Here is a 13,511-nt window from a genome sequence, read left to right as displayed (position 1 = left end):
AAACAGCTACTTTCATATAAACATTGAATTACACGAAGGAAAAATACTTACGAAACAATTACTTTCACATGCATATTGAATTGTCAGAAAATACTTTTCTTCATTCACAGGATTCCTAAATATACTAAATGAAAAAGTAAAAATGTCACTTACATGGAACACTGTCATCCTCACTGGTAGACATCCGATGTTACGCCGTAAGACACTTTCCTTAGGGCTTTTCAGTAGCAATCTGGACAATATTATAAGAAAAAACACCCAATTCATTCATAAAATTACGACTTCATGTCATGGAATTAGTTTGATCTACTCTTCGATGACATCGTAATGACATTCATTCGCTTATTTAATTAAATCCCTGCCAAAGGAATCTTGTTCAAATTGAAAGGGAGAAATCTTTCAAAGAAAGGAAGGAAGCAAGTAATTGTATACATAGATGTGTAGATCATCCAAGAAAAAGCTTTCCTAATAAAAGTATTGATATGCTCGCTGATTACTTTACTCTATAACCAACATTCTTTCTCTCAACAAATGCTATCATCTCTGGGTAAGTGGTTATGTTTACATTTCTTTTCACTAAAATGGTACTTTCCAATGTTGATTACATGCTCCACAGGGTAGAGAATTTAGATTTTGGTGCCATATAAGCCAAAATTATTGCGAACAAAAATCATACAAATTTTCAAAAATCAAAATGTTTACTGATTTCATGACAAATAGCTGTCAGCCATTACATCGCTGCTGATCAACTACCAAGATTTTCATATATAGAATGACAACAACGATGTGGTTCGTCCGGGAAATGGGTGCTTCTCGGTTGCGAAAAAATCCAACTGAATTGTCTCATTTGAGGACAATTAGCAAACTGCCTATCCTATCTGAGGTATTCGAGCGGATTCTGAAAGATCAAATTGATTCTTTTGTATTCAATAATAACTTAATAACAAATGTTCAATCTGGATTTCTTACATTCTATAGCACCACCACCGCTCTTGTCAACTTCACCCAAGATGTATTCAAAGCAACTGATAATAATGAGGTAACTGTCATGGTACTCTTGGACTACAGTAAAGCATTCAATACATTAGACCAAAATATTCTGTGTAGGAAAATTTCATTTTTCGGATTTAATGAAGGGACTGTAGATCTATTGAAAAATTACCTCAAAAATCGAGCTAAGTCAGTATGTCTGGATGGAAAGTGTTCTAGTGCTTTACACCGGGAAAAATGATTGAAATTCACCTCGTAATTTTCATTTCGAACGAAGAAAATTACTTCAGTTTCATTGAAAATATGCTCTCTCTATTGAATAATTCACATCCCCGAGCGTAATTTCAGTAGGCAATGTACTTTTCTTTGAGAATTGAATATTCATCTAATAGGTATATGTGTGAAATCATAACGTATTATTTCATGTGAAGAGAATTACTAACTGGACGATGGGTATTCCCCCTTCGTGAAATGTAAATTTTCGCCATCTCTTTATCAAATGTAAAATTACGCTTGTATTTGTGAGTGATTATTGTATTGTTCATTCTTGTCTACAGAAGCGCATCGGTTTGTCTGACGTGTGCATTAGAATATTTTTGTTGTTGGTGAAAATAAGTAAAGAAGGTGAGTACATTTCTTGTAAAATTTCAATAACTAGTCCAATAAACAGATGAATTCATTGAGTTTTCTCGTTATGCATTATAGAGTGTTTTTTTTATTACAAGTATATCCTAACCTCACATCGCGAATTATTTCATACTATATGGAATAGTACAACATATTTTAACTGATTTTCAAATAATTACAGAACATATATTTGGAAATGTTTGTGATAATTACTGAATGTTATTGAGAAAAAGAGATATACTCGATAGCAGTGGCGTAACTCATCAGTGACGCCGTATGCACGATCCATTTTAAAAATGAATTTCGATGAGGAATAAAGTTTCGTATTGGTGGTTGCAAATATCGGACAATGTTAAATCGTAATTTCATTCACCTAAAATATATCTGAACGTTTTATTTCGTATCTCTCATATATTTGGATAAATTTGAGGATTTGTGATTCTTATTATTGAACTTGAAAACATTTTTGCGATGGGAGGCAAGTTGGAACTCAAAATTGAAGGAATCGAGAAACACTTTAGGGCCTTTTTGTTTCTGTTGAAGAGGTGAACAAAACACTTCATCACCACTTCATACCATATCATTATAGCTATATTTGCTATATTTCAGAAAATGTTGGAAAACATTTGGAAAAATCTAATTTTTTATTTAAACGGTTGAATATGTATCAAAAATTTTTGATAAATATTAATATTGAAGTCAAACTAGTAGTAGTTTTTCTATAGGAATGTGTGTTCGTCAACTTACTGTGTTTTTAGATTTCTAAACCTATTCATTTGATGATGATATTTCATTTCTCTTTTAGGATAATAACAGCAATTGAGGAAAAAAGAAAAAGAAATATTACTTTCATTTCTCTTTCCGAATAATACCATTATGAGCAAGAAAGAAAATGTGTTAATTTGAAGAATGGTTTTTTTATTTTGTACTGTTATTTGACTTTTTTGAAAATGAAAAAAAAATGTTTTGTAGAATTTCATTTCAAGAATGTATATGAACTTATTTTGTATATACATATTTTTTTAATATATCAATGTATAATATGTCTTGTGCATTCAATTATCTAAATTATGAGGAAAAATGGCCACTTAAGAGTCAAGAGTCAACATCCAATTGAGGTATCATTGTCTTCAAAACTACTCTGAATACGGACCTTCTTACAACGGAATATCCCAAGGTAATATAACCCGTAAATGAAAAATTACACCGTAAAATTTTATCAGAGTATAGAATTCCACTGTGAAATTATATAAGAGTGTAAAATTCTACTGTAAAATTCTGTCAAGAGTGTAATATCTCGATATAAATTTATATCGCAAATTTACCCTATAAAGTTTTATTTCAACACAAAAGTACACTCAAAATGAAAAATTACACTGAAAAATTCCACACTTGTCTTCGGGGTAGAATTACAAAATAATATTCCGCATGGAATGTGAGATCACACACGAAAATAATTTCTCGCTAATATGGGCGGTAATTAAATTGCCACCGGTACCGGTGGAAAAATTTTTACCAGTGTACCTGTTGACTATGGAGTACCTCAAGGCTCTATCCTTGGCCCCATTCTGTTCTCTCTCTCTCTCTCTCTCTCTATATATATATATATATATATATATATATATATATATATATATATATATATATATATATATATCTGATTTCCATAAAATAATTGTCCATTGCACAGTTCATCATTAAGCAGATGACACTCAGTTATACTATCGGTTTCCTCCAAGTAACTGGCAGGTGGCAATGGAAAAAATTAACAGCGATCTACAAAAGTTACTGGATCTATCTATAGCGCATAACCGAAAATTCTCAGCTGATACTTTTTGGACCGAAACACAAGGTGGGAAATTGAAGGAGGAAATGAAATCAATCTTAGACAAAACTTACTACAAATAATTACAGAAAGCAAGTTTGTAGCTAGATGCTGATCTGAGATTTCACAAACATATAAATTCACTTTGTCGTAGCTCGTACAGTATCTTACGTCAACTCTATCAAAGTAGAGATCGTCCATACACATACATTTCTCATTTACAAAAAGCCAAATTATATTTATGAAAGATATAAAACTTTCAAATCTCAGAATAATTCGAGGACATGAAACCGTCACACTTTTATTATTCCAAAACACTGGTTTTGGAACTCGTAGTTTTATTTACATATCTGAAGTCTTCTGGATAGATAATATAGTCATGTTATGCCTTGCTCATATGGTTTGTCTCACTTTTATGTATGTTTTGTTATATACTTTACCTTATTTAAGCCAAATAGATTTTAATATTTATTTTGAAATTTATTGTTTTTTTTCTTAGTTTTGCAAAGAATAATGAACTACCCACTTATCAATGTATACTAAGTAATTATTTTTATATTTCTATATAATATATGCTATCCCCTAGGTTGAGTTGTAAAACAGCCTCTGCTGAACTTTGCCCTTTCCTTGATTTTTGTATCTACTTCTTCTTTATAAACAATGTATGTCAATGAATAAAGCCTATTTATTATTATTATTATTAAAAAATATATTTTTTGAATAATTTTTGGAGTAACTTTCAAACCGCCACGTATTTATTCATACAATTTCATAATATTAGAAGAAGTTTTTCAAGGGGCAATCACATTTAAAATGAATACAGGCCACTTGAAGAAATAAAGAAAAAAATGTTTCAGTTTCTCCAAGTAATAAAAAAAAAATTGAAAGAATTATTATTTGATAATCAAAAAATTACATTGATGCCATATGAAAAAGATTATTAGAACAATTTGTTTTAAAAAACCACTCGATTCCTGTAAACCACTTTTTGCAAAGTTGAATATATTAACTGTTACTTGCATGTATATTCTTAATTGCGTAATCTACGTTAAATCAAATTGCTCCAAGTTTCAGAACAGAGATGATACATGTCTTCTTTCGGGCTTCACCCTGAGAAAAAACTATAACATTTTAATTCCTAGTCATAAGTTAGCCAAGGTCACTAATGGACCTCATATCATGTCAATAAAACTGTACAACAAGCTCCCAATATCCATTAAAAAAATAACTAGTGTAAAGCTCTTTAAACAAAAAGTTCGGAAACTATTATGTGAAAAGGTATTTTATTCGCTTGATGAATTTTTTCCGTCTGATTTGGAATTTTAAATTTTAATTTTTGTATCCCTTTTATGGTCTAAATGTTATATAGTATATCTTATAATTATGTTTTTTTATGATTGTGACCTCATTGTAATTGTACTGAGTAATGTGACTTTTTCCATGCCTTCCCTAGGTCTACGGAAATAAAGATTTTTTGATTTTTGATAACAAATCAGAATCTTGATACTGATTTTCACTGAAAATGGGAACGATTGAATAGATCAAATTTTTTACTTTTTGTGGATAATTTCTGAACTGCTTGTTATGAATCCATATGATTTTATATTTTTTGAATACTTTTCAGACGGAATACAGTTATTCAAAAATCTTGACTTGTTTTCTCTTTTAAGAAAAGATGAGAACTAGAAGACGAGAATCCAACGTTTCTTAAAATGATAACCAAAAAAACAGTTGAAATATAGAACTCATAAACACCAACAAATCATCAACAATCATCTGTATCAAGGTCGAAGTCAGGAAACGCCTTTTCTGAGAACCGTTTCTTCTAGAAGAAACAAAACACAAAAAGGCTATTACGAATTCCATCCCAGTACATGGATTCATAGTTATTTATCAAATGCTCGAATAATTATTAGATGTATATAATATTCATGGCGTCCTTCTAAGGCATGTTAAAAATAATCTCTACGTAACTTCCTGTCCGATTATAAACAACTTCTAGCACATTATTAAAACTTTAATCTCGTATCTGTGTGTTCTGATGCACCGAAAAATATTTATTTTTATAGGTCGACGTTTATGGGTGATATTCGAGTGGGCTTGCCTTGGATCCAAGCGGGCTTCCAGTAATGTTTCGGATTGGATTTCTCGCCGTTAGCAACAAGGAAACCCTTCGAAGGAATTTCAATTTCGAAAAGTCACGCAAAGGGGTATCAGTCACAAACCACAGGAGATTTTTTTTGCCCGGGAGATATTTTGTGGTGCAGATTGAATGATAATAACAACCATCAGTGCAAGTACTAACGCATCTCACAAAATGATCTGTTTTAGCGAATCTTTTTCGTGATTTCGTCTACAGTGTAATCCATTAAGTTTGCCTTGAATTGAAATTCTTCATTATCAATTGCACAATAGAAATTTTAATACCGCCAGAAGTTAGTACATGTTTGATAATAATATCCGATGTATTTTGGTTTTCTGAGTATTATGTAAACTAAAACTACCTCTGAAGAAATTAACTTCAAACGTTCAAGCCAGTCTCTAATATACCTACACAGTAGGTTAAATGGACTGACGCCTATCATAAAACAAGTACTCCCCTGGCTAATACCACGAAGGGCGTTGGATTATATCCGACAGGCGTCAGTGCAGGAATCTTCACAGAAAATTTCCTGCTTATGTAATTGGCAATATAACTGAAAGAGTCGACCTTCAATTTTGGAACCGGCACACTTGCAGACCGGTTTAGGTCTCATTAGCCACTCATCATTGCAAGATAGTGACCATCATCGACCTAAAGTCAATGATATTCCATAATTGAAAATCCCCCCATGCCCCCTCCCGGGTTGAATGCCCTGAAGTAGAAGCTTCCCCCCCAGCTAGTTCGCCTGTTGTTGCAAGTACCTTGTGACATGTACTTGGCTCGTGGATCTCGCCTGCAGGGCCGTGTCGTCCGCGTAGAACGCCAACTTGTTGAAGTTGTTCTCTGGCTTGGGCACGATTGAAAATCGGAATTCTTTCAGAGTATATCATTCCTCTTCCTAAGTTGGAGCGGAACAACAAAATGTTACTCCATCTAGTGGAAGAGGTACTAAACAACTGCATATCCGTAATTTGCCCGATTCCTCTGAATAAGGAAGACAAACTTTCTTATTAGTCAGTGAACATTTAAAGTTCATTTCTTTAGATTTGTTGACTGCCAGTCTTCAAGCATAACCCACTGACTAATAAGAAAGTTTTTGTTCCTTATTCAGAGGAATCGGGCAAATTACGGATATGTAGTTGGTTAGTACCTCTTCCACTAGATGGAGTAACATTTTGTTGTTTCGCTCCAACTTAGGAAGAGGAATGAAATACTCTGAAAGAATTCCGATTTTCAATTATGGAATATCATTGACTTTAGGTCGATGATGGTCACTATCTTGCACTGATGAGTGACCATCATTTTAGATTTGTTGACTGCCAGTCTTCAAGCATAGCCCACTGACTAATGAGAAAGTAAAACTACCTCTTTATATACCAATGAAGTTTTTCTAAAGAGAACATTATATGGAAATTGTTCGTCTCCTGGTGATTACGTCTGTGAAACTTTTCGATCAAGGCAATGTGCACAATTAAACACTGTTTCAGAATATAAGACATAGTCTGTAAGCAAAATAAGAAAATTAGAAGGTACTTGTTGTTGCTGGTCTTCTTTCTTGTATTTTCAAGTAAAGAAGAAGCCACCCTTCATATATTTGTGTCCTATTACATAATTAAGCATATGTGCAAGTTTTAGGTGCAACTGTGAAGACAAAGTATTTTTTAATATGTTCTGGATTTATTTCCAGCCCATAACTAATTCACGATACCAATTCATATTCCCTTTATACCTGCCACATAATTTTTCAGCAGTACTTTGAATAAGGAAATATTTCATCTGGTATGGACAGCTTGGAGATGAATCCCAGTTGAAGGTACATAAACCTCAATATTTTTTATTTGGATTCCTACGAGCACCCCACTCGCTAATTTTGAAATTTACGTAACCGGATCGGCAACAGTTGGTCTTAACCGGTTTCTTTTTATTTTCTCAAATTCACAAATATTCGCTGAATGAGTATTACATCATGTTTACCTACATCCTACGAAGCCAATCAAAAACTACCTACTATAATCTGATATATACCTCTTCCACGTGTTGTTTCATTGAATAGTACGAACAAATTCTATGGTTTTCCATGGTAGATACATCAGGTTGAACGTTGCAGTGGTTCTATATTGAAATCAGTATTTTTTCCTATGGTAAACTCTTCCGTCGAGAATATTAGAACCGATATAGTTACTGAAATATAATGAATAAAAAGTAACCAATGGTAGTTTTTTAAATGCCTCAAAAATTATGAAATGCATTTAGGGTACATGGTACTCGCTTGAAAATTGCATAAGTCTTCAATAACGATTGATTTAAAAAGTTAATCATAATTAAGAAGCATAAGGTTTCGTGAAATTACATAAAGAAATTTGTAATCAAATAATCACTTTCGAAATTATGTATTACTTTCCGATTATTCAACTTTTTGTATAAACGGTACCGTGAATAGGTAGACATGTAATTATGTATTAGGCTAAAACCATTTATCAGAGATGAAATTCATTTGGATATGTTACAAACTTTTCGAGTTCCATATCTAAATGTAACATTTCCATATAGTCTCTAATATTTTTCACATCAGAAGAGGACCATATTATGCGCTAGTGGCTAGATACTTTTTCAATGAGTGGTATATTGGATAATATATCCAAGACACTTGGGAAACATGTCTAGCACGAATACAAATGATGGGTCTACAGACATTTGTTTGTCTCCTGCTAGGCAGAGGTCGAAAACGTCTCATTTCGACATAAAACCCAAGGAAATCATTTCAAAAGAGTATAAATAGGCATGAGACTCTAGACAATCCAATATTACTTAAAGATGAAATTATAAACAGAGTGGAAAATTAAACCATGAGTATTTGGTCGTAGCGTCTACAAAATTATCAGAGAATATACCACTAACCATACATTATCGGAGACAAACCAGTCAGAAGAATAGTGCATCAATATTTCTTCAGATACAAACTCCCTACTCTGGACAAGGCAATTAAAGACATAAATTGACGCTCTGGACTTGTCAGGTTTCAAACGCACTACATTGTATAGATTATTAAAAACATTGAACTTTAAAAATCAAAAACGGGGAAGACCTAAAAGCGAGACTGTATACTGACGATCTTGTACTATTGCTAGAAGAAAGAATGTCGTCACCATTCAGAACCACTTACAGAAATTCAACAATTTATAGAAATGGTCTTCTTCAACTGGATTGAAAATATCTCAAAAAAAAATCAAATGTATTCATTTCTCCAAAAGAGCCAAAAGAACCCCTCCCAAACTACAGATCTATGAACAGAATATTGGATACGTTGAGTACGTCAAAATTTTAGGACTGATATTTGATCAAAAGTTGAACTGGAAACTCCACATCCAATATTTAAAAATAGCTTGTCAGAACGGACTCAACCTCTTGAAGACAGTTGTGATTCGGACCCATCAATGTTGATATTGATCTATAGATCACTGATCAGGTATAAATTGGACTATAGGGCAATATTATATATCTCTGCCAAAAAGTGCACATTAAAACAACTGGATATCATCCACAACAACGCCATCAGAACTATCCTCGGAGCGTTTTACACAAGTCCAACGGATATCTTATACTGTGATGCAGGTGAACCATCATTAGCCAAGAGAAGGAAGCTTATTGTCCCCACCTACGCAGCATCCATCATATCCAATCCAGAAAATCCGGTTCACCACAATGTAATAGCACAGCGTTTCAAATCCATTTTTCAGAAAAAATTAAAATAGACCCTTCTTTTTACCAAAGATATAACCAGTATCTTTCGAGTCTCCAACTCAAACAACCAAGTACTTTCTCAATTCCCCTGGATAATCCCTCGAGTCAACATTGAATATGGACTGCTACAATTTGACAAAAATAATACAAATCCCACAATGATCAATATAACAATCAACTTCTGTAGCAATACGAAGACTCCTTTCCATTATACACTGATGCATCTAAAACGGAAGATGGAGTAGAGGCAGCTTTCTTCAGCTCTGATTTCAGCTGTTCCAATGAATAATCGAAAGAAAACACAATACTCACAGCTGAATCATACGCTATTTGGAGAGCATTGAAGTACATACACAATCAAGCATGATTGCCACAGATTCGCTGAACGCTCTCAAAGCAATTACACAACTATACACCAATCATCCTATCTTGCTTCTCATGAAACAGTATCTCCTCTCACTACATCAAAAATATATTTTCCTCCAGTTTATGTGGGTCCCTTCAGACATTTGAAACAGTCGGTATCTCCTTGGAAAAACACCCACATGAAAGAACAGCCCAGGTCATTTTATCTCGTCTTCGTCTAAGCTACACTCGTCCCACCCATGGGTACCTATCTACTATCTGAAAAAGAACCCCCAGTATGTGAAGTGTGTGATAGTCTTCAAAGTGTGAAACATATTCTCACCGAGTGCGTGCTATATCACAACGAAAGATAAAATTATGACTTCCCACCATCAATAAAGGACATACTAGCTGATATTGATAATCTAATTAGCTTTCCATAGAAATACCAATTTGTTACATACTCTTTTTTTTTCATAAACATGTAATATATCTACAAGTCGCTAATGACCCTAGAAGTCGATGCGAATGTAAATAAATAAATAATGAAAAAAAAGAAAAACGAGGAAGGGTTAGCTGCTTTTAAACAGGGATGAAATAGTGCTATGGATATTATAGTGTTAAAAAAATATCGTACAGGAATGAAAATGGAGAGATTTATTTTGTAGATGACACTTGGGGAAATGCCGAATATACATATCAAAAATTTGGGTTGATCATTCTGTCATTTTCTCAAGACGATCATTTTTTGATGTACTTTCAACAGGTTCAAAACGCCCAAAAGATAATCGTATTACATCATTCAGACTCTCAATTCGTTTAATTCTCGGAGAGTGATTTATGAAACGTGCGGACGGGCGTTGCCGTGGAGCAGGATCGGGCCTCTTTTGTCGACCAGTGCCGTCTGCTGCTGACTCAATTTTCGTTACTTTTCGTCAATTTCCTCACAAAATGACTCTGCTGTATATTTTTCCGAAACTTAATAATAGCTGTATTGTTGTATTAGAAAATGTCCCGTATCATTCTAGGAAACTGGAAAAAATTCCAACTTCAGCATCAAGCAAATCTGATATTCAAGAGTAGCTGCGTTCTAGATGATGAAACATTACTTGAAACTATTAGCAATAGTTAATGAGCACAAAACATTTGATACTGATGAATATTATTGATGAAAGATATATAGCTCGAAATGAAATTGTTCAATCACCATATCACTGCGAAGTTAATCCCTTTGAGTTAATTTGGGCTGATATAATATCATAAAGCAACACATTGAACAATTTATAACAGATGTGCATAATAGTGACACGTCTTCTGGCGAACTAGACTGGCAAAATACAAACGAAATAATCTTTACCCAATATGAATATTTGTATTTCTTTCATTTCGAAGACTAAAACATGCTATTTTCGTACTTTCGTACATGCCATAGAAACTTCAAAACTGTTCAAAGACAATGTACCGCACTCAGTGGTATTTACAAAGGCTGATAGATTGCCACATTAGAAGTGATTTGTAAGGGAGCCTCTGTGGGCTTTTGTATCTAAAAAAGCCACAGATTGCAACGGGGAAATGGATGGAAAAACTCTTTGGAAAAGTGGCTCAGTGGTATTTACAACTTTCTTGAACATACTGAAGAAATTCCTGACAAACATCTTACTTTTTTTTCAATTTAATATCATCAAATTAATTAAATATGTACTTTTGCCTCACCTTGTATAATAGTTTCAATATATTTTTTCAATTTTCGTTGGTATTGAGGTATTGCAAATGTATATTTCTGAAATTCGGTCGATCGGTAGCCAGGCGGTTCGACGCGGGTGCTTTGTTCACTCACTCGAATTGACTGCCGTGTTGGTCGGTGATTGAAGCCTTAGTCTGAACGATCCATTTTCACTTGCTATCGTGCAACCCGTGTCAGGAATCACACGTTAAATGGTAAGACCTGGGGTATCCTTAGCTCGCACAAGTTTTGACTTCTGAGGGTTGTCGTTCGTAAGGGTGCGACAGCTGGTTAACGGAAAAACATATTTTATAGAGATTTTTTTAAATACAATGAAACTGTATTACAACAATATTTGGGACAATTCTGTAGAAACACAATGTTGAATTGGTATTCGGGCCAATAAAAACCATCTGAAAGAGTCTAAAGTTATAAAGCAGATCGCTTATATTGGATCGGTTTATACTGAAACCACGAAGAGAACTACAATGAACTACAGAGAAATTTCAACCTGGAGCATACAGTCCAAGTGTGAATCCAAGTTATCGCGTTTAAAGAGATCCAAGTGCTCGACAGAACTAAGAGCTACTAACAAGCAATTTATGTAATAATTTTTGACAAAGTAGCTACATCAAACGGAAGATTTGATATTTTTGATGAATGAAACTTATTTCAAGTGAAATGTAGTACAGAAGAAGTTTTTGTAAATATTACCACTACTAATCAAAATGTGAGAAAGCTTGTTTTCTGTCGAATAACTATGAAAGCACATGGAAGTGCTACCAGCAGTAATTTAATTTTCAGTTTCTCCGCTTCCTCTACAGATTTTTCAATAGAGAGGATGTCCTTTTCCTATGAACTCAATCATTTAGTATAAGCAACGTACTCAGAACTAGAAAAGCAAAAATTTAATGATTTGTTTGAATCATAGATGAAGTTAACTGTGCAGGCATTTTTCCTGTATGAGGCAATGGAATTGGTTATAACATGTTCATAGAAAAAATATATTGTTCTACTCGTCAAAAATTACTTTCCATTCAAGGAACACTATTTTCTCACCAATTTCACAAGACATTATCTTTTCCGATGTAATGATTTTTATCAAATACTTAATGCAGAAACCGCAAATAAGTTGACCTTCACTGAAAACAATTTCAACCTATCGTACGAATCTTGGTTCCATCAATCAATTATTACGAAATAGAGAACATTCAGTGTTATTTTCTCTTATCTAAATATTATTGTTGTGAGAATACGTGTAATTTTGCTGGACTATCAATAGAACAAATTTATATTTTGTGTCCACAAAGTGTGTAGGTAGTTGAAAATAACTATTTCGCCTTCTCAAAACCGCATATATCGCTTCGAGTGTTATTTTTAGATCATTCAGAATTCAGCTGAGGAATGAGAATACATTTATAAAAAAAAAGGTGAATGCAATGAAGTGGCGATGAAAACTTCGATCGAGACTTAACGTTTTGGATTTACAGTGCCCGATAGTGAACGAAAAATTTTTATAAGGAATAATTAATTATACAAGAAAGTAACTGAAAAACATTCTAGTTAATGTCTTTATCTCGAAGAAAATCTCAATAAAATTTTCATACCCTTCACAATTCATCCACGACCCCAAAAACTATAGTTTATGTCCCGGTGACGTATTTTATTGAAAAAAAGCTCGGTTCTAAGTTACATTGAATAATAATTGATTCAGAATTACAAACATATTGTTCAACTACAATTTATAATTATCTTAAATACCACCGGTTTGTTTTTCTCGCACCTGGCTTGTCCAAAATTATCCACGTTCTGAACTAATATGCAAACTACAAACTGTCTCTACAGTTCACTATTGTATTTCAGTATTTTCACGTTTGCTCATCAGAACCAATAGGTTGCCCATGAGTGTTCTAATGTGATATCATGCTGAGTTATCAAACTTTTGCCAGTGGCGGCTCGTATACTCACTCATCATGGGCGTAGCATTACCCTACCATCTTCAAATTCTTCCATTCCGTGTGTCTGATCTGTTTGATTCTGAGAAAATCATCTAGGTGAACCATTACCATTGTAGAGAGCCAGTCAGTGGCTTGCTATTTGGTTGACTAGAGGCGGCA

General features: G+C 33.6%; 1 protein-coding gene across 1 annotated transcript in view; it reads right to left on the bottom strand.

The window, feature by feature from the left end:
- The window catches only part of LOC111503121 (sprouty signaling antagonist), a 169,179-nt gene that overhangs the window by 104,842 nt on the left and 50,826 nt on the right, over positions 1-13,511 (bottom strand). The window lies entirely within an intron of this gene.

This window comes from Leptinotarsa decemlineata, unplaced genomic scaffold (assembly GCF_025532065.1).
Source record: "Leptinotarsa decemlineata unplaced genomic scaffold, Ldec_3_MD MMD2_tig00026336_RagTag_RagTag, whole genome shotgun sequence".
Classification (NCBI taxonomy): Eukaryota; Metazoa; Arthropoda; class Insecta; order Coleoptera; family Chrysomelidae; genus Leptinotarsa; species Leptinotarsa decemlineata.
The sequence above is the reverse complement of the archived record's forward strand: the minus strand, read 5'-3'. Positions and strand labels throughout refer to the sequence as shown.